Here is a 20,788-nt window from a genome sequence, read left to right on the forward strand (position 1 = left end):
CGTTGTATCAAGCAAGAATACATGCTTTTCGCGGAGTTATGAGAAAACGTTTTGACGCGTATCAGAGGAACACGTAAAACCGATGTGTTGTGATATAGCTCGTTTCGGTCTAAAACAGCTTGTTTCGTTGTATTAAGCACGAATACAGGCTTTTCGCGCAGTTATAAGAGAACAAGTTTTGTCGCGTATCAGAGGAACACTTGTAAAACCGATGTGTTGTGAAATAGCTCGTTTCGGTCTAAAACAGCTTGTTTCGTTGTATTAAGCACGAATACATGCTTTTCGCGCAGTTATAAGGGAAAAAGTTTTGACGCGTATCAGAGGAACACTTGTAAAACCGATGTGTTTTGATATAGCTCGTTTCGGTCTAAAACAGCTTGTTTCGTTGTATCAAGCACGAATATATGCTTTTCGCGCAGTTATAAGAGAAAACGTTTTGACGCGTATCAGAGGAACACTTGTAATACCGATGTGCTGTGATTTAGCTCGTTTCGGTCTAAAACAGCTTGTTTCGTTGTATTAAGCACGAATACATGCTTTTCGCGCAGTTATAAGAGAAAACGTTTTGACGCGTATCAGAGGAACACTTGTAAAACCGATGTGTTGTGATTTAGCTCATTTCGGTCTAAAACAGCTTGTTTCGTTGTATTAAGCAAGAATACATGCTTTTCGCGCAGTTATAGGAGAAAAAGTTTTGACGCGTGTCACAGGGACACTTGTAAAACCGATGTGTTCAGATTTAGCTCATCTTGGCCTAAAACAGCTTGTTTCGTTGTATTAAGCACGAATACAGGCTTTTCGCGCAGTTATAAGAGAAAAAGTTTTGTCGCGTATCAGAGGAACACTTGTAAAACCGATGTGTGGTGATTTAGTTCGTTTCGGTCTAAAACAGCTTGTTTCGTTGTATCAAGCAAGAATACATGCTTTTCGCGGAGTTATGAGAAAACGTTTTGACGCGTATCAGAGGAACACGTAAAACCGATGTGTTGTGATATAGCTCGTTTCGGTCTAAAACAGCTTGTTTCGTTGTATTAAGCACGAATACAGGCATTTCGCGCAGTTATAAGAGAACAAGTTTTGTCGCGTATCAGAGGAACACTTGTAAAACCGATGTGTTGTGAAATAGCTCGTTTCGGTCTAAAACAGCTTGTTTCGTTGTATTAAGCACGAATACATGCTTTTCGCGCAGTTATAAGGGAAAAAGTTTTGACGCGTATCAGAGGAACACTTGTAAAACCGATGTGTTTTGATATAGCTCGTTTCGGTCTAAAACAGCTTGTTTCGTTGTATTAAGCACGAATATATGCTTTTCGCGCAGTTATAAGAGAAAACGTTTTGACGCGTATCAGAGGAACACTTGTAATACCGATGTGCTGTGATTTAGCTCGTTTCGGTCTAAAACAGCTTGTTTCGTTGTATTAGGCACGAATACATGCTTTTCGCGCAGTTATAAGAGAAAAAGTTTTGACGCGTATCAGAGGAACACTTGTAAAACCGATGTGTTGTGATTTAGCTCGTTTCGGTCTAAAACAGCTTGTTTCGTTGTATTAAGCACGAATACATGCTTTTCGCGCAGTTATAAGAGAAAAAGTTTTGACGCGTATCAGAGGAACACTTGTAAAACCGATGTGTTGTGATTTAGCTCGTTTCGGTCTAAAACAGCTTGTTTCGTTGTATTAAGCACGAATACATGCTTTTCGCGCAGTTATAAGAGAACATGTTTTGACGCGTATCAGAGGAACACTTGTAAAACCGATGTGTTGTGATTTAGCTCGTTTCGGTCTTAAACAGCTTGTTTCGTTGTATTAAGCACGAATACATGCTTTTCGCGCAGTTATAAGAGAACATGTTTTGACGCGTATCAGAGGAACACTTGTAAAGCCGATGTGTTGTGATATAGCTCGTTTCGGTCTAAAACAACTTGTTTCGTTGTATTAAGCACGAATACATGCTTTTCGCGCAGTTATAAGAGAAAAAGTTTTGACGCGTATCAGAGGAACACTTGTAAAACCGATGTGTTGTGATATAGCTCGTTTCGGTCTAAAACAGCTTGTTTCGTTGTATTAAGCAAGAATACATGCTTTTCGCGCAGTTATAAAAGAAAAAGTTTTGACGCGTATCAGAGGAACACTTGTAAAACCGATGTGTGGTGATTTAGTTCGTTTCGGTCTAAAACAGCTTGTTTCGTTGTATTAAGCACGAATACAGGCTTTTCGCGCAGTTATAAGAGAACAAGTTTTGTCGCGTATCAGAGGAACACTTGTAAAACCGATGTGTTGTGAAATAGCTCGTTTCGGTCTAAAACAGCTTGTTTCGTTGTATTAAGCACGAATACATGCTTTTCGCGCAGTTATAAGGGAAAAAGTTTTGACGCGTATCAGAGGAACACTTGTAAAACCGATGTGTTTTGATATAGCTCGTTTCGGTCTAAAACAGCTTGTTTCGTTGTATTAAGCACGAATATATGCTTTTCGCGCAGTTATAAGAGAAAACGTTTTGACGCGTATCAGAGGAACACTTGTAATACCGATGTGCTGTGATTTAGCTCGTTTCGGTCTAAAACAGCTTGTTTCGTTGTATTAAGCACGAATACATGCTTTTCGCGCAGTTATAAGAGAAAAAGTTTTGACGCGTATCAGAGGAACACTTGTAAAACCGATGTGTTGTGATTTAGCTCATTTCGGTCTAAAACAGCTTGTTTCGTTGTATTAAGCAAGAATACATGCTTTTCGCGCAGTTATAGGAGAAAAAGTTTTGACGCGTGTCACAGGGACACATGTAAAACCGATGTGTTCAGATTTAGCTCATCTTGGCCTAAAACAGCTTGTTTCGTTGTATTAAGCACGAATACAGGCTTTTCGCGCAGTTATAAGAGAAAAAGTTTTGTCGCGTATCAGAGGAACACTTGTAAAACCGATGTGTTGTGATTTAGCTCGTTTCGGTCTGAAACAGCTTGTTTCGTTGTATTAAGCACGAATACATGCTTTTCGCGCAGTTATAGGTGAAAAAGTTTTGACGCTTATCAGAGGAACACTTGTAAAACCGATGTGTTGTGATATAGCTCGTTTCGGTCTAAAACACCTTGTTTCGTTGTATTAAGCACGAATACATGCTTTTCGCGAGTTATAAGAGAAAACGTTTTGACGCGTATCAGAGGAACACTTGTAATACCGATGTGCTGTGATTTAGCTCGTTTCGGTCTAAAACAGCTTGTTTCGTTGTATTAAGCACGAATACATGCTTTTCGCGCAGTTATAAGAGAAAAAGTTTTGACGCGTATCAGAGGAACACTTGTAAAGCCGATGTGTTGTGATATAGCTCCTTTCGGTCTAAAACAGCTTGTTTCGTTGTATTAAGCACGAATACATGCTTTTCGCGCAGTTATAAGAGAAAAAGTTTTGACGCGTATCAAAGGAACACGTAAAACTGATGTGTTGTGATTAAGCTCGTTTCGGTCTAAAACAGCTTGTTTCGTTGTATTAAGCAAGAATACATGTTTTTCGCGCAGTTATAAGAGAAAAAGTTTTGACGCGTGTCACAGGGACACTTGTAAAATCGATGTGTTCAGATTTAGCTCATCTCGGTCTAAAACAGCTTGTTTCGTTCTATTAAGCACGAATACAGGCTTTTCGCACAGTTATAAGAGAAAAAGTTTTGACGCGTATCAGAGGAACACTTGTAAAACCGATGTGTTGTAATTTAGATCGTTTCGCTCTAAAACAGCTTGTTTCGTTGTATTAAGCACGAATACATGCTTTTCGCGCAGTTATAAGAGAAAAAGTTTTGACGCGTATTAGAGGAACACTTGTAAAACCGATGTGTGGTGATTTAGCTCGTTTCGGTCTAAAACAGCTTGTTTCGTTGTATCAAGCAAGAATACATGCTTTTCGCGGAGTTATAACAGCAAACGTTTTGACGCGTATCAGAGGAACACGTAAAACCGATGTGTTGTGATATAGCTCATTTCGGTCTAAGACAGCTTGTTTCGTTGTATTAAGCAAGAATACATGCTTTTCGCGCAGTTATAAGAGAAAAAGTTTTGACGCGTATCAGAGGAACACTTGTAAAACCGATGTGTTGTGATATAGCTCGTTTCGGTCTAAAACAACTTGTTTCGTTGTATTAAGCACGAATACATGCTTTTCGCGCAGTTATAAGAGAAAAAGTTTTGACGCGTATCAGAGGAACACTTGTAAAACCGATGTGTTGTGATATAGCTCGTTTCGGTCTAAAACAGCTTGTTTCGTTGTATTAAGCAAGAATACATGCTTTTCGCGCAGTTATAAAAGAAAAAGTTTTGACGCGTATCAGAGGAACACTTGTAAAACCGATGTGTGGTGATTTAGTTCGTTTCGGTCTAAAACAGCTTGTTTCGTTGTATCAAGCAAGAATACATGCTTTTCGCGGAGTTATGAGAAAACGTTTTGACGCGTATCAGAGGAACACGTAAAACCGATGTGTTGTGATATAGCTCGTTTCGGTCTAAAACAGCTTGTTTCGTTGTATTAAGCACGAATACAGGCTTTTCGCGCAGTTATAAGAGAACAAGTTTTGTCGCGTATCAGAGGAACACTTGTAAAACCGATGTGTTGTGAAATAGCTCGTTTCGGTCTAAAACAGCTTGTTTCGTTGTATTAAGCACGAATACATGCTTTTCGCGCAGTTATAAGGGAAAAAGTTTTGACGCGTATCAGAGGAACACTTGTAAAACCGATGTGTTTTGATATAGCTCGTTTCGGTCTAAAACAGCTTGTTTCGTTGTATCAAGCACGAATATATGCTTTTCGCGCAGTTATAAGAGAAAACGTTTTGACGCGTATCAGAGGAACACTTGTAATACCGATGTGCTGTGATTTAGCTCGTTTCGGTCTAAAACAGCTTGTTTCGTTGTATTAAGCACGAATACATGCTTTTCGCGCAGTTATAAGAGAAAACGTTTTGACGCGTATCAGAGGAACACTTGTAAAACCGATGTGTTGTGATTTAGCTCATTTCGGTCTAAAACAGCTTGTTTCGTTGTATTAAGCAAGAATACATGCTTTTCGCGCAGTTATAGGAGAAAAAGTTTTGACGCGTGTCACAGGGACACTTGTAAAACCGATGTGTTCAGATTTAGCTCATCTTGGCCTAAAACAGCTTGTTTCGTTGTATTAAGCACGAATACAGGCTTTTCGCGCAGTTATAAGAGAAAAAGTTTTGTCGCGTATCAGAGGAACACTTGTAAAACCGATGTGTGGTGATTTAGTTCGTTTCGGTCTAAAACAGCTTGTTTCGTTGTATCAAGCAAGAATACATGCTTTTCGCGGAGTTATGAGAAAACGTTTTGACGCGTATCAGAGGAACACGTAAAACCGATGTGTTGTGATATAGCTCGTTTCGGTCTAAAACAGCTTGTTTCGTTGTATTAAGCACGAATACAGGCATTTCGCGCAGTTATAAGAGAACAAGTTTTGTCGCGTATCAGAGGAACACTTGTAAAACCGATGTGTTGTGAAATAGCTCGTTTCGGTCTAAAACAGCTTGTTTCGTTGTATTAAGCACGAATACATGCTTTTCGCGCAGTTATAAGGGAAAAAGTTTTGACGCGTATCAGAGGAACACTTGTAAAACCGATGTGTTTTGATATAGCTCGTTTCGGTCTAAAACAGCTTGTTTCGTTGTATTAAGCACGAATATATGCTTTTCGCGCAGTTATAAGAGAAAACGTTTTGACGCGTATCAGAGGAACACTTGTAATACCGATGTGCTGTGATTTAGCTCGTTTCGGTCTAAAACAGCTTGTTTCGTTGTATTAGGCACGAATACATGCTTTTCGCGCAGTTATAAGAGAAAAAGTTTTGACGCGTATCAGAGGAACACTTGTAAAACCGATGTGTTGTGATATAGCTCGTTTCGGTCTAAAACAACTTGTTTCGTTGTATTAAGCACGAATACATGCTTTTCGCGCAGTTATAAGAGAAAAAGTTTTGACGCGTATCAGAGGAACACTTGTAAAACCGATGTGTTGTGATATAGCTCGTTTCGGTCTAAAACAGCTTGTTTCGTTGTATTAAGCAAGAATACATGCTTTTCGCGCAGTTATAAAAGAAAAAGTTTTGACGCGTATCAGAGGAACACTTGTAAAACCGATGTGTGGTGATTTAGTTCGTTTCGGTCTAAAACAGCTTGTTTCGTTGTATCAAGCAAGAATACATGCTTTTCGCGGAGTTATGAGAAAACGTTTTGACGCGTATCAGAGGAACACGTAAAACCGATGTGTTGTGATATAGCTCGTTTCGGTCTAAAACAGCTTGTTTCGTTGTATTAAGCACGAATACAGGCTTTTCGCGCAGTTATAAGAGAACAAGTTTTGTCGCGTATCAGAGGAACACTTGTAAAACCGATGTGTTGTGAAATAGCTCGTTTCGGTCTAAAACAGCTTGTTTCGTTGTATTAAGCACGAATACATGCTTTTCGCGCAGTTATAAGGGAAAAAGTTTTGACGCGTATCAGAGGAACACTTGTAAAACCGATGTGTTTTGATATAGCTCGTTTCGGTCTAAAACAGCTTGTTTCGTTGTATCAAGCACGAATATATGCTTTTCGCGCAGTTATAAGAGAAAACGTTTTGACGCGTATCAGAGGAACACTTGTAATACCGATGTGCTGTGATTCAGCTCGTTTCGGTCTAAAACAGCTTGTTTCGTTGTATTAAGCACGAATACATGCTTTTCGCGCAGTTATAAGAGAAAACGTTTTGACGCGTATCAGAGGAACACTTGTAAAACCGATGTGTTGTGATTTAGCTCATTTCGGTCTAAAACAGCTTGTTTCGTTGTATTAAGCAAGAATACATGCTTTTCGCGCAGTTATAGGAGAAAAAGTTTTGACGCGTGTCACAGGGACACTTGTAAAACCGATGTGTTCAGATTTAGCTCATCTTGGCCTAAAACAGCTTGTTTCGTTGTATTAAGCACGAATACAGGCTTTTCGCGCAGTTATAAGAGAAAAAGTTTTGTCGCGTATCAGAGGAACACTTGTAAAACCGATGTGTGGTGATTTAGTTCGTTTCGGTCTAAAACAGCTTGTTTCGTTGTATCAAGCAAGAATACATGCTTTTCGCGGAGTTATGAGAAAACGTTTTGACGCGTATCAGAGGAACACGTAAAACCGATGTGTTGTGATATAGCTCGTTTCGGTCTAAAACAGCTTGTTTCGTTGTATTAAGCACGAATACAGGCATTTCGCGCAGTTATAAGAGAACAAGTTTTGTCGCGTATCAGAGGAACACTTGTAAAACCGATGTGTTGTGAAATAGCTCGTTTCGGTCTAAAACAGCTTGTTTCGTTGTATTAAGCACGAATACATGCTTTTCGCGCAGTTATAAGGGAAAAAGTTTTGACGCGTATCAGAGGAACACTTGTAAAACCGATGTGTTTTGATATAGCTCGTTTCGGTCTAAAACAGCTTGTTTCGTTGTATTAAGCACGAATATATGCTTTTCGCGCAGTTATAAGAGAAAACGTTTTGACGCGTATCAGAGGAACACTTGTAATACCGATGTGCTGTGATTTAGCTCGTTTCGGTCTAAAACAGCTTGTTTCGTTGTATTAGGCACGAATACATGCTTTTCGCGCAGTTATAAGAGAAAAAGTTTTGACGCGTATCAGAGGAACACTTGTAAAACCGATGTGTTGTGATTTAGCTCGTTTCGGTCTAAAACAGCTTGTTTCGTTGTATTAAGCACGAATACATGCTTTTCGCGCAGTTATAAGAGAAAAAGTTTTGACGCGTATCAGAGGAACACTGTAAAACCGATGTGTTGTGATTTAGCTCGTTTCGGTCTAAAACAGCTTGTTTCGTTGTATTAAGCACGAATACATGCTTTTCGCGCAGTTATAAGAGAACATGTTTTGACGCGTATCAGAGGAACACTTGTAAAACCGATGTGTTGTGATTTAGCTCGTTTCGGTCTAAAACAGCTTGTTTCGTTGTATTAAGCACGAATACATGCTTTTCGCGCAGTTATAAGAGAACATGTTTTGACGCGTATCAGAGGAACACTTGTAAAGCCGATGTGTTGTGATATAGCTCGTTTCGGTCTAAAACAACTTGTTTCGTTGTATTAAGCACGAATACATGCTTTTCGCGCAGTTATAAGAGAAAAAGTTTTGACGCGTATCAGAGGAACACTTGTAAAACCGATGTGTTGTGATATAGCTCGTTTCGGTCTAAAACAGCTTGTTTCGTTGTATTAAGCAAGAATACATGCTTTTCGCGCAGTTATAAAAGAAAAAGTTTTGACGCGTATCAGAGGAACACTTGTAAAACCGATGTGTGGTGATTTAGTTCGTTTCGGTCTAAAACAGCTTGTTTCGTTGTATTAAGCACGAATACAGGCTTTTCGCGCAGTTATAAGAGAACAAGTTTTGTCGCGTATCAGAGGAACACTTGTAAAACCGATGTGTTGTGAAATAGCTCGTTTCGGTCTAAAACAGCTTGTTTCGTTGTATTAAGCACGAATACATGCTTTTCGCGCAGTTATAAGGGAAAAAGTTTTGACGCGTATCAGAGGAACACTTGTAAAACCGATGTGTTTTGATATAGCTCGTTTCGGTCTAAAACAGCTTGTTTCGTTGTATTAAGCACGAATATATGCTTTTCGCGCAGTTATAAGAGAAAACGTTTTGACGCGTATCAGAGGAACACTTGTAATACCGATGTGCTGTGATTTAGCTCGTTTCGGTCTAAAACAGCTTGTTTCGTTGTATTAAGCACGAATACATGCTTTTCGCGCAGTTATAAGAGAAAAAGTTTTGACGCGTATCAGAGGAACACTTGTAAAACCGATGTGTTGTGATTTAGCTCATTTCGGTCTAAAACAGCTTGTTTCGTTGTATTAAGCAAGAATACATGCTTTTCGCGCAGTTATAGGAGAAAAAGTTTTGACGCGTGTCACAGGGACACATGTAAAACCGATGTGTTCAGATTTAGCTCATCTTGGCCTAAAACAGCTTGTTTCGTTGTATTAAGCACGAATACAGGCTTTTCGCGCAGTTATAAGAGAAAAAGTTTTGTCGCGTATCAGAGGAACACTTGTAAAACCGATGTGTTGTGATTTAGCTCGTTTCGGTCTGAAACAGCTTGTTTCGTTGTATTAAGCACGAATACATGCTTTTCGCGCAGTTATAGGTGAAAAAGTTTTGACGCTTATCAGAGGAACACTTGTAAAACCGATGTGTTGTGATATAGCTCGTTTCGGTCTAAAACACCTTGTTTCGTTGTATTAAGCACGAATACATGCTTTTCGCGAGTTATAAGAGAAAACGTTTTGACGCGTATCAGAGGAACACTTGTAATACCGATGTGCTGTGATTTAGCTCGTTTCGGTCTAAAAACGCTTGTTTCGTTGTATTAAGCACGAATACATGCTTTTCGCGCAGTTATAAGAGAAAAAGTTTTGACGCGTATCAGAGGAACACTTGTAAAGCCGATGTGTTGTGATATAGCTCCTTTCGGTCTAAAACAGCTTGTTTCGTTGTATTAAGCACGAATACATGCTTTTCGCGCAGTTATAAGAGAAAAAGTTTTGACGCGTGTCACAGGGACACTTGTAAAATCGATGTGTTCAGATTTAGCTCATCTCGGTCTAAAACAGCTTGTTTCGTTCTATTAAGCACGAATACAGGCTTTTCGCACAGTTATAAGAGAAAAAGTTTTGACGCGTATCAGAGGAACACTTGTAAAACCGATGTGTTGTAATTTAGATCGTTTCGCTCTAAAACAGCTTGTTTCGTTGTATTAAGCACGAATACATGCTTTTCGCGCAGTTATAAGAGAAAAAGTTTTGACGCGTATCAGAGGAACACTTGTAAAACCGATGTGTGGTGATTTAGCTCGTTTCGGTCTAAAACAGCTTGTTTCGTTGTATCAAGCAAGAATACATGCTTTTCGCGGAGTTATAACAGCAAACGTTTTGACGCGTATCAGAGGAACACGTAAAACCGATGTGTTGTGATATAGCTCATTTCGGTCTAAGACAGCTTGTTTCGTTGTATTAAGCAAGAATACATGCTTTTCGCGCAGTTATAAGAGAAAAAGTTTTGACGTGTATCAGAGGAACACTTGTAAAACCGATGTGTTGTGATATAGCTCGTTTCGGTCTAAAACAGCTTGTTTCGTTGTATTAAGCATGAATACATGCTTTTCGCGCAGTTATAAGAGAAAAAGTTTTGACGCGTATCAGAGGAACACTTGTAAAACCGATGTGTTGTGATTTAGCTCGTTTCGGTCGAAAACAGCTTGTTTCGTTGTATTAAGCACGAATACATGCTTTTCGCGCAGTTATAAGAGAAAATGTCTTGACGCGTATCAGAGGAACACTTGTAAAGCCGATGTGTTGTGATATAGCTCGTTTCGGTCTTATACAGCTTGTTTCGTTGTATTAAGCACGAATACATGCTTTTCGCGCAGTTATAAGAGAAAAAGTTTTGACGCGTATCAAAGGAACACGTAAAACTGATGTGTTCTGATTAAGCTCGTTTCGGTCTAAAACAGCTTGTTTCGTTGTATTAAGCAAGAATACATGCTTTTCGCGCAGTTATAAGAGAAAAAGTTTTGACGCTTGTCACAGGGACACTTGTAAAACCGATGTGTTCAGATTTAGCTCATCTCGGTTTAAAACAGCTTGTTTCGTTCTATTAAGCACGAATACAGGCTTTTCGCGCAGTTATAAGAGAAAAAGTTTTGGCGCGTATCACATGGACACTTGTAAAACCGATGTGTTGTGATTTAGCTCGTTTCGGTCTGAAACAGCTTGTTTCGTTGTATTAAGCCCGAATACAAGCTTTTCGCGCAGTTATAAGAGAAAAAGTTTTGACGCGTATCAGAGGAAAACTTGTAAAACCGATGTGTTGTGATTTAGCTCGTTTCGGTCAAAAACAGCTTGTTTCGTTGTATTAAGCACGAATACAGGCTTTTCGCGCAGTTATAAGAGAAAAAGTTTTGTCGCGTATCAGAGGAACACTTGTAAAACCGATGTGTTGTGATTTAGCTCATTTCGGTCTAAAACAGCTTGTTTCGTTGTATTAAGCAAGAATACATGCTTTTCGCGCAGTTATAGGAGAAAAAGTTTTGACGCGTGTCACAGGGACACATGTAAAACCGATGTGTTCAGATTTAGCTCATCTTGGCCTAAAACAGCTTGTTTCGTTGTATTAAGCACGAATACAGGCTTTTCGCGCAGTTATAAGAGAAAAAGTTTTGTCGCGTATCAGAGGAACACTTGTAAAACCGATGTGTTGTGATTTAGCTCGTTTCGGTCTGAAACAGCTTGTTTCGTTGTATTAAGCACGAATACATGCTTTTCGCGCAGTTATAGGTGAAAAAGTTTTGACGCTTATCAGAGGAACACTTGTAAAACCGATGTGTTGTGATATAGCTCGTTTCGGTCTAAAACACCTTGTTTCGTTGTATTAAGCACGAATACATGCTTTTCGCGAGTTATAAGAGAAAACGTTTTGACGCGTATCAGAGGAACACTTGTAATACCGATGTGCTGTGATTTAGCTCGTTTCGGTCTAAAACAGCTTGTTTCGTTGTATTAAGCACGAATACATGCTTTTCGCGCAGTTATAAGAGAAAAAGTTTTGACGCGTATCAGAGGAACACTTGTAAAGCCGATGTGTTGTGATATAGCTCCTTTCGGTCTAAAACAGCTTGTTTCGTTGTATTAAGCACGAATACATGCTTTTCGCGCAGTTATAAGAGAAAAAGTTTTGACGCGTATCAAAGGAACACGTAAAACTGATGTGTTGTGATTAAGCTCGTTTCGGTCTAAAACAGCTTGTTTCGTTGTATTAAGCAAGAATACATGTTTTTCGCGCAGTTATAAGAGAAAAAGTTTTGACGCGTGTCACAGGGACACTTGTAAAATCGATGTGTTCAGATTTAGCTCATCTCGGTCTAAAACAGCTTGTTTCGTTCTATTAAGCACGAATACAGGCTTTTCGCACAGTTATAAGAGAAAAAGTTTTGACGCGTATCAGAGGAACACTTGTAAAACCGATGTGTTGTAATTTAGATCGTTTCGCTCTAAAACAGCTTGTTTCGTTGTATTAAGCACGAATACATGCTTTTCGCGCAGTTATAAGAGAAAAAGTTTTGACGCGTATTAGAGGAACACTTGTAAAACCGATGTGTGGTGATTTAGCTCGTTTCGGTCTAAAACAGCTTGTTTCGTTGTATCAAGCAAGAATACATGCTTTTCGCGGAGTTATAACAGCAAACGTTTTGACGCGTATCAGAGGAACACGTAAAACCGATGTGTTGTGATATAGCTCATTTCGGTCTAAGACAGCTTGTTTCGTTGTATTAAGCAAGAATACATGCTTTTCGCGCAGTTATAAGAGAAAAAGTTTTGACGCGTATCAGAGGAACACTTGTAAAACCGATGTGTTGTGATATAGCTCGTTTCGGTCTAAAACAACTTGTTTCGTTGTATTAAGCACGAATACATGCTTTTCGCGCAGTTATAAGAGAAAAAGTTTTGACGCGTATCAGAGGAACACTTGTAAAACCGATGTGTTGTGATATAGCTCGTTTCGGTCTAAAACAGCTTGTTTCGTTGTATTAAGCAAGAATACATGCTTTTCGCGCAGTTATAAAAGAAAAAGTTTTGACGCGTATCAGAGGAACACTTGTAAAACCGATGTGTGGTGATTTAGTTCGTTTCGGTCTAAAACAGCTTGTTTCGTTGTATCAAGCAAGAATACATGCTTTTCGCGGAGTTATGAGAAAACGTTTTGACGCGTATCAGAGGAACACGTAAAACCGATGTGTTGTGATATAGCTCGTTTCGGTCTAAAACAGCTTGTTTCGTTGTATTAAGCACGAATACAGGCTTTTCGCGCAGTTATAAGAGAACAAGTTTTGTCGCGTATCAGAGGAACACTTGTAAAACCGATGTGTTGTGAAATAGCTCGTTTCGGTCTAAAACAGCTTGTTTCGTTGTATTAAGCACGAATACATGCTTTTCGCGCAGTTATAAGGGAAAAAGTTTTGACGCGTATCAGAGGAACACTTGTAAAACCGATGTGTTTTGATATAGCTCGTTTCGGTCTAAAACAGCTTGTTTCGTTGTATCAAGCACGAATATATGCTTTTCGCGCAGTTATAAGAGAAAACGTTTTGACGCGTATCAGAGGAACACTTGTAATACCGATGTGCTGTGATTTAGCTCGTTTCGGTCTAAAACAGCTTGTTTCGTTGTATTAAGCACGAATACATGCTTTTCGCGCAGTTATAAGAGAAAACGTTTTGACGCGTATCAGAGGAACACTTGTAAAACCGATGTGTTGTGATTTAGCTCATTTCGGTCTAAAACAGCTTGTTTCGTTGTATTAAGCAAGAATACATGCTTTTCGCGCAGTTATAGGAGAAAAAGTTTTGACGCGTGTCACAGGGACACTTGTAAAACCGATGTGTTCAGATTTAGCTCATCTTGGCCTAAAACAGCTTGTTTCGTTGTATTAAGCACGAATACAGGCTTTTCGCGCAGTTATAAGAGAAAAAGTTTTGTCGCGTATCAGAGGAACACTTGTAAAACCGATGTGTGGTGATTTAGTTCGTTTCGGTCTAAAACAGCTTGTTTCGTTGTATCAAGCAAGAATACATGCTTTTCGCGGAGTTATGAGAAAACGTTTTGACGCGTATCAGAGGAACACGTAAAACCGATGTGTTGTGATATAGCTCGTTTCGGTCTAAAACAGCTTGTTTCGTTGTATTAAGCACGAATACAGGCATTTCGCGCAGTTATAAGAGAACAAGTTTTGTCGCGTATCAGAGGAACACTTGTAAAACCGATGTGTTGTGAAATAGCTCGTTTCGGTCTAAAACAGCTTGTTTCGTTGTATTAAGCACGAATACATGCTTTTCGCGCAGTTATAAGGGAAAAAGTTTTGACGCGTATCAGAGGAACACTTGTAAAACCGATGTGTTTTGATATAGCTCGTTTCGGTCTAAAACAGCTTGTTTCGTTGTATTAAGCACGAATATATGCTTTTCGCGCAGTTATAAGAGAAAACGTTTTGACGCGTATCAGAGGAACACTTGTAATACCGATGTGCTGTGATTTAGCTCGTTTCGGTCTAAAACAGCTTGTTTCGTTGTATTAGGCACGAATACATGCTTTTCGCGCAGTTATAAGAGAAAAAGTTTTGACGCGTATCAGAGGAACACTTGTAAAACCGATGTGTTGTGATTTAGCTCGTTTCGGTCTAAAACAGCTTGTTTCGTTGTATTAAGCACGAATACATGCTTTTCGCGCAGTTATAAGAGAAAAAGTTTTGACGCGTATCAGAGGAACACTGTAAAACCGATGTGTTGTGATTTAGCTCGTTTCGGTCTAAAACAGCTTGTTTCGTTGTATTAAGCACGAATACATGCTTTTCGCGCAGTTATAAGAGAACATGTTTTGACGCGTATCAGAGGAACACTTGTAAAACCGATGTGTTGTGATTTAGCTCGTTTCGGTCTAAAACAGCTTGTTTCGTTGTATTAAGCACGAATACATGCTTTTCGCGCAGTTATAAGAGAACATGTTTTGACGCGTATCAGAGGAACACTTGTAAAGCCGATGTGTTGTGATATAGCTCGTTTCGGTCTAAAACAACTTGTTTCGTTGTATTAAGCACGAATACATGCTTTTCGCGCAGTTATAAGAGAAAAAGTTTTGACGCGTATCAGAGGAACACTTGTAAAACCGATGTGTTGTGATATAGCTCGTTTCGGTCTAAAACAGCTTGTTTCGTTGTATTAAGCAAGAATACATGCTTTTCGCGCAGTTATAAAAGAAAAAGTTTTGACGCGTATCAGAGGAACACTTGTAAAACCGATGTGTGGTGATTTAGTTCGTTTCGGTCTAAAACAGCTTGTTTCGTTGTATTAAGCACGAATACAGGCTTTTCGCGCAGTTATAAGAGAACAAGTTTTGTCGCGTATCAGAGGAACACTTGTAAAACCGATGTGTTGTGAAATAGCTCGTTTCGGTCTAAAACAGCTTGTTTCGTTGTATTAAGCACGAATACATGCTTTTCGCGCAGTTATAAGGGAAAAAGTTTTGACGCGTATCAGAGGAACACTTGTAAAACCGATGTGTTTTGATATAGCTCGTTTCGGTCTAAAACAGCTTGTTTCGTTGTATTAAGCACGAATATATGCTTTTCGCGCAGTTATAAGAGAAAACGTTTTGACGCGTATCAGAGGAACACTTGTAATACCGATGTGCTGTGATTTAGCTCGTTTCGGTCTAAAACAGCTTGTTTCGTTGTATTAAGCACGAATACATGCTTTTCGCGCAGTTATAAGAGAAAAAGTTTTGACGCGTATCAGAGGAACACTTGTAAAACCGATGTGTTGTGATTTAGCTCATTTCGGTCTAAAACAGCTTGTTTCGTTGTATTAAGCAAGAATACATGCTTTTCGCGCAGTTATAGGAGAAAAAGTTTTGACGCGTGTCACAGGGACACATGTAAAACCGATGTGTTCAGATTTAGCTCATCTTGGCCTAAAACAGCTTGTTTCGTTGTATTAAGCACGAATACAGGCTTTTCGCGCAGTTATAAGAGAAAAAGTTTTGTCGCGTATCAGAGGAACACTTGTAAAACCGATGTGTTGTGATTTAGCTCGTTTCGGTCTGAAACAGCTTGTTTCGTTGTATTAAGCACGAATACATGCTTTTCGCGCAGTTATAGGTGAAAAAGTTTTGACGCTTATCAGAGGAACACTTGTAAAACCGATGTGTTGTGATATAGCTCGTTTCGGTCTAAAACACCTTGTTTCGTTGTATTAAGCACGAATACATGCTTTTCGCGAGTTATAAGAGAAAACGTTTTGACGCGTATCAGAGGAACACTTGTAATACCGATGTGCTGTGATTTAGCTCGTTTCGGTCTAAAAACGCTTGTTTCGTTGTATTAAGCACGAATACATGCTTTTCGCGCAGTTATAAGAGAAAAAGTTTTGACGCGTATCAGAGGAACACTTGTAAAGCCGATGTGTTGTGATATAGCTCCTTTCGGTCTAAAACAGCTTGTTTCGTTGTATTAAGCACGAATACATGCTTTTCGCGCAGTTATAAGAGAAAAAGTTTTGACGCGTGTCACAGGGACACTTGTAAAATCGATGTGTTCAGATTTAGCTCATCTCGGTCTAAAACAGCTTGTTTCGTTCTATTAAGCACGAATACAGGCTTTTCGCACAGTTATAAGAGAAAAAGTTTTGACGCGTATCAGAGGAACACTTGTAAAACCGATGTGTTGTAATTTAGATCGTTTCGCTCTAAAACAGCTTGTTTCGTTGTATTAAGCACGAATACATGCTTTTCGCGCAGTTATAAGAGAAAAAGTTTTGACGCGTATCAGAGGAACACTTGTAAAACCGATGTGTGGTGATTTAGCTCGTTTCGGTCTAAAACAGCTTGTTTCGTTGTATCAAGCAAGAATACATGCTTTTCGCGGAGTTATAACAGCAAACGTTTTGACGCGTATCAGAGGAACACGTAAAACCGATGTGTTGTGATATAGCTCATTTCGGTCTAAGACAGCTTGTTTCGTTGTATTAAGCAAGAATACATGCTTTTCGCGCAGTTATAAGAGAAAAAGTTTTGACGCGTATCAGAGGAACACTTGTAAAACCGATGTGTTGTGATATAGCTCGTTTCGGTCTAAAACAGCTTGTTTCGTTGTATTAAGCATGAATACATGCTTTTCGCGCAGTTATAAGAGAAAAAGTTTTGACGCGTATCAGAGGAACACTTGTAAAACCGATGTGTTGTGATTTAGCTCGTTTCGGTCGAAAACAGCTTGTTTCGTTGTATTAAGCACGAATACATGCTTTTCGCGCAGTTATAAGAGAAAATGTCTTGACGCGTATCAGAGGAGCACTTGTAAAGCCGATGTGTTGTGATATAGCTCGTTTCGGTCTTATACAGCTTGTTTCGTTGTATTAAGCACGAATACATGCTTTTCGCGCAGTTATAAGAGAAAAAGTTTTGACGCGTATCAAAGGAACACGTAAAACTGATGTGTTCTGATTAAGCTCGTTTCGGTCTAAAACAGCTTGTTTCGTTGTATTAAGCAAGAATACATGCTTTTCGCGCAGTTATAAGAGAAAAAGTTTTGACGCTTGTCACAGGGACACTTGTAAAACCGATGTGTTCAGATTTAGCTCATCTCGGTTTAAAACAGCTTGTTTCGTTCTATTAAGCACGAATACAGGCTTTTCGCGCAGTTATAAGAGAAAAAGTTTTGGCGCGTATCACATGGACACTTGTAAAACCGATGTGTTGTGATTTAGCTCGTTTCGGTCTGAAACAGCTTGTTTCGTTGTATTAAGCCCGAATACAAGCTTTTCGCGCAGTTATAAGAGAAAAAGTTTTGACGCGTATCAGAGGAAAACTTGTAAAACCGATGTGTTGTGATTTAGCTCGTTTCGGTCAAAAACAGCTTGTTTCGTTGTATTAAGCACGAATACAGGCTTTTCGCGCAGTTATAAGAGAAAAAGTTTTGTCGCGTATCAGAGGAACACTTGTAAAACCGATGTGTTGTAATTTAGCTCGTTTCGCTCTAAAACAGCTTGTTTCGTTGTATTAAGCACGAATACATGCTTTTCGCGCAGTTATAAGAGAAAAAGTTTTGACGCTTATCAGAGGAACACTTGTAAAACTGATGTGTTGTGATTTAGCTCGTTTCGGTCTAAAACAGCTTGTTTCGTTGTATTAAGCACGAATACATGCTTTTCGCGCAGTTATAAGAGAAAAAGTTTTGACGCGTATCAGAGGAACACTTGTAAATTCGATGTGTTGTGATATAGCTCGTTTCGGTCTAAAACAGCTTGTTTCGTTGTATTAAGCATGAATACATGCTTTTCGCGCAGTTATAAGAGAAAAAGTTTTGACGCGTATCAGAGGAACACTTGTAATACCGATGTGTTGTGATTTAACTCGTTTCGGACTAAAACAGCTTGTTTCGTTATATTAAGCATGAATACATGCTTTTCGCGCAGTTATAAGAGAAAATGTTTTGACGCGTATCAGAGGAACACTTGTAAAGCCGATGTGTTGTGATATAGCTCGTTTCGGTCTAAAACAGCTTGTTTCGTTGTAATAAGCACGAATACATGCTTTTCGTGCAGTTATAAGAGAAAAAGTTTTGACGCGTATCAGAGGAACACGTAAAACTGATGTGTTGTGATTAAGCTCGTTTCGGTCTAAAACAGCTTGTTTCGTTGTATTAGGCACGAATACAAGCTTTTCGCGCAGTTATAAGAGAAAAAGTTTTGACGCGTATCAGAGGAACACTTGTAAAACCGATGTGTTGTGAAATAGCTCGTTTCGGTCTAAAACAGCTTGTTTCGTTGTATTAAGCACGAATACATGCTTTTCGCGCAGTTATAAGGGAAAAAGTTTTGACGCGTATCAGAGGAACACTTGTAAAACCGATGTGTTTTGATATAGCTCGTTTCGGTCTAAAACAGCTTGTTTCGTTGTATTAAGCACGAATATATGCTTTTCGCGCAGTTATAAGAGAAAACGTTTTGACGCGTATCAGAGGAACATTTGTAATACCGATGTGCTGTGATTTAGCTCGTTTCGGTCTAAAACAGCTTCTTTCGTTGTATTAAGCACGAATACATGCTTTTCGCGCAGTTATAAGAGAAAAAGTTTTGACGCGTATCAGAGGAACACTTGTAAAACCGATGTGTTGTGATTTAGCTCATTTCGGTCTAAAACAGCTTGTTTCGTTGTATTAAGCAAGAATACATGCTTTTCGCGCAGTTATAGGAGAAAAAGTTTTGACGCGTGTCACAGGGACACATGTAAAACCGATGTGTTCAGATTTAGCTCATCTTGGCCTAAAACAGCTTGTTTCGTTGTATTAAGCACGAATACAGGCTTTTCGCGCAGTTATAAGAGAAAAAGTTTTGTCGCGTATCAGAGGAACACTTGTAAAACCGATGTGTTGTGATTTAGCTCGTTTCGGTCTAAAACAGCTTGTTTCGTTGTATTAAGCACGAATACATGCTTTTCGCGCAGTTATAGGTGAAAAAGTTTTGACGCTTATCAGAGGAACACTTGTAAAACCGATGTGTTGTGATATAGCTCGTTTCGGTCTAAAACACCTTGTTTCGTTGTATTAAGCACGAATACATGCTTTTCGCGAGTTATAAGAGAAAACGTTTTGACGCGTATCAGAGGAACACTTGTAATACCGATGTGCTGTGATTTAGCTCGTTTCGGTCTAAAACAGCTTGTTTCGTTGTATTAAGCACGAATACATGCTTTTCGCGCAGTTATAAGAGAAAAAGTTTTGACGCGTATCAGAGGAACACTTGTAAAGCCGATGTGTTGTGATATAGCTCCTTTCGGTCTAAAACAGCTTGTTTCGTTGTATTAAGCACGAATACATGCTTTTCGTGCAGTTATAAGAGAAAAAGTTTTGACGCGTATCAAAGGAACACGTAAAACTGATGTGTTGTGATTAAGCTCGTTTCGGTCTAAAACAGCTTGTTTCGTTGTATTAAGCAAGAATACATGTTTTTCGCGCAGTTATAAGAGAAAAAGTTTTGACGCGTGTCACAGGGACACTTGTAAAATCGATGTGTTCAGATTTAGCTCATCTCGGTCTAAAACAGCTTGTTTCGTTCTATTAAGCACGAATACAGGCTTTTCGCACAGTTATAAGAGAAAAAGTTTTGACGCGTATCAGAGGAACACTTGTAAAACCGATGTGTTGTAATTTAGATCGTTTCGCTCTAAAACAGCTTGTTTCGTTGTATTAAGCACGAATACATGCTTTTCGCGCAGTTATAAGAGAAAAAGTTTTGACGCATATCAGAGGAACACGTAAAACCGATGTGTTGTGATTTAGCTCGTTTCGGTCTAAAACAGCTTGTTTCGTTGTATTAAGCAAGAATACATGCTTTTCGCGCAGTTATAAGAGAAAAAGTTTTGACGCGTATCAGAGGAACACTTGTAAAACCGATGTGTGGTGATTTAGCTCGTTTCGGTCTAAAACAGCTTGTTTCGTTGTATCAAGCAAGAATACATGCTTTTCGCGGAGTTATAACAGCAAACGTTTTGACGCGTATCAGAGGAACACGTAAAACCGATGTGTTGTGATATAGCTCATTTCGGTCTAAGACAGCTTGTTTCGTTGTATTAAGCAAGAATACATGCTTTTCGCGCAGTTATAAGAGAAAAAGTTTTGACGCGTATCAGAGGAACACTTGTAAAACCGATGTGTTGTGATATAGCTCGTTTCGGTCTAAAACAGCTTGTTTCGTTGTATTAAGCATGAATACATGCTTTTCGCGCAGTTATAAGAGAAAAAGTTTTGACGCGTATCAGAGGAACACTTGTAAAACCGATGTGTTGTGATTTAGCTCGTTTCGGTCGAAAACGGCTTGTTTCGTTGTATTAAGCACGAATACATGCTTTTCGCGCAGTTATAAGAGAAAATGTTTTGACGCGTATCAGAGGAACACTTGTAAAGCCGATGTGTTGTGATATAGCTCGTTTCGGTCTTATACAGCTTGTTTCGTTGTATTAAGCACGAATACATGCTTTTCGCGCAGTTATAAGAGAAAAAGTTTTGACGCGTATCAAAGGAACACGTAAAACTGATGTGTTCTGATTAAGCTCGTTTCGGTCTAAAACAGCTTGTTTCGTTGTATTAAGCACGAATACATGCTTTTCGCGCAGTTATAAGAGAAAAAGTTTTGACGCTTATCAGAGGAACACTTGTAAAAC

The sequence above is a fragment of the Amblyomma americanum genome, chromosome 7 (genome assembly GCF_052857255.1).
Source record: "Amblyomma americanum isolate KBUSLIRL-KWMA chromosome 7, ASM5285725v1, whole genome shotgun sequence".
Lineage (NCBI taxonomy): Eukaryota > Metazoa > Arthropoda > Arachnida > Ixodida > Ixodidae > Amblyomma > Amblyomma americanum.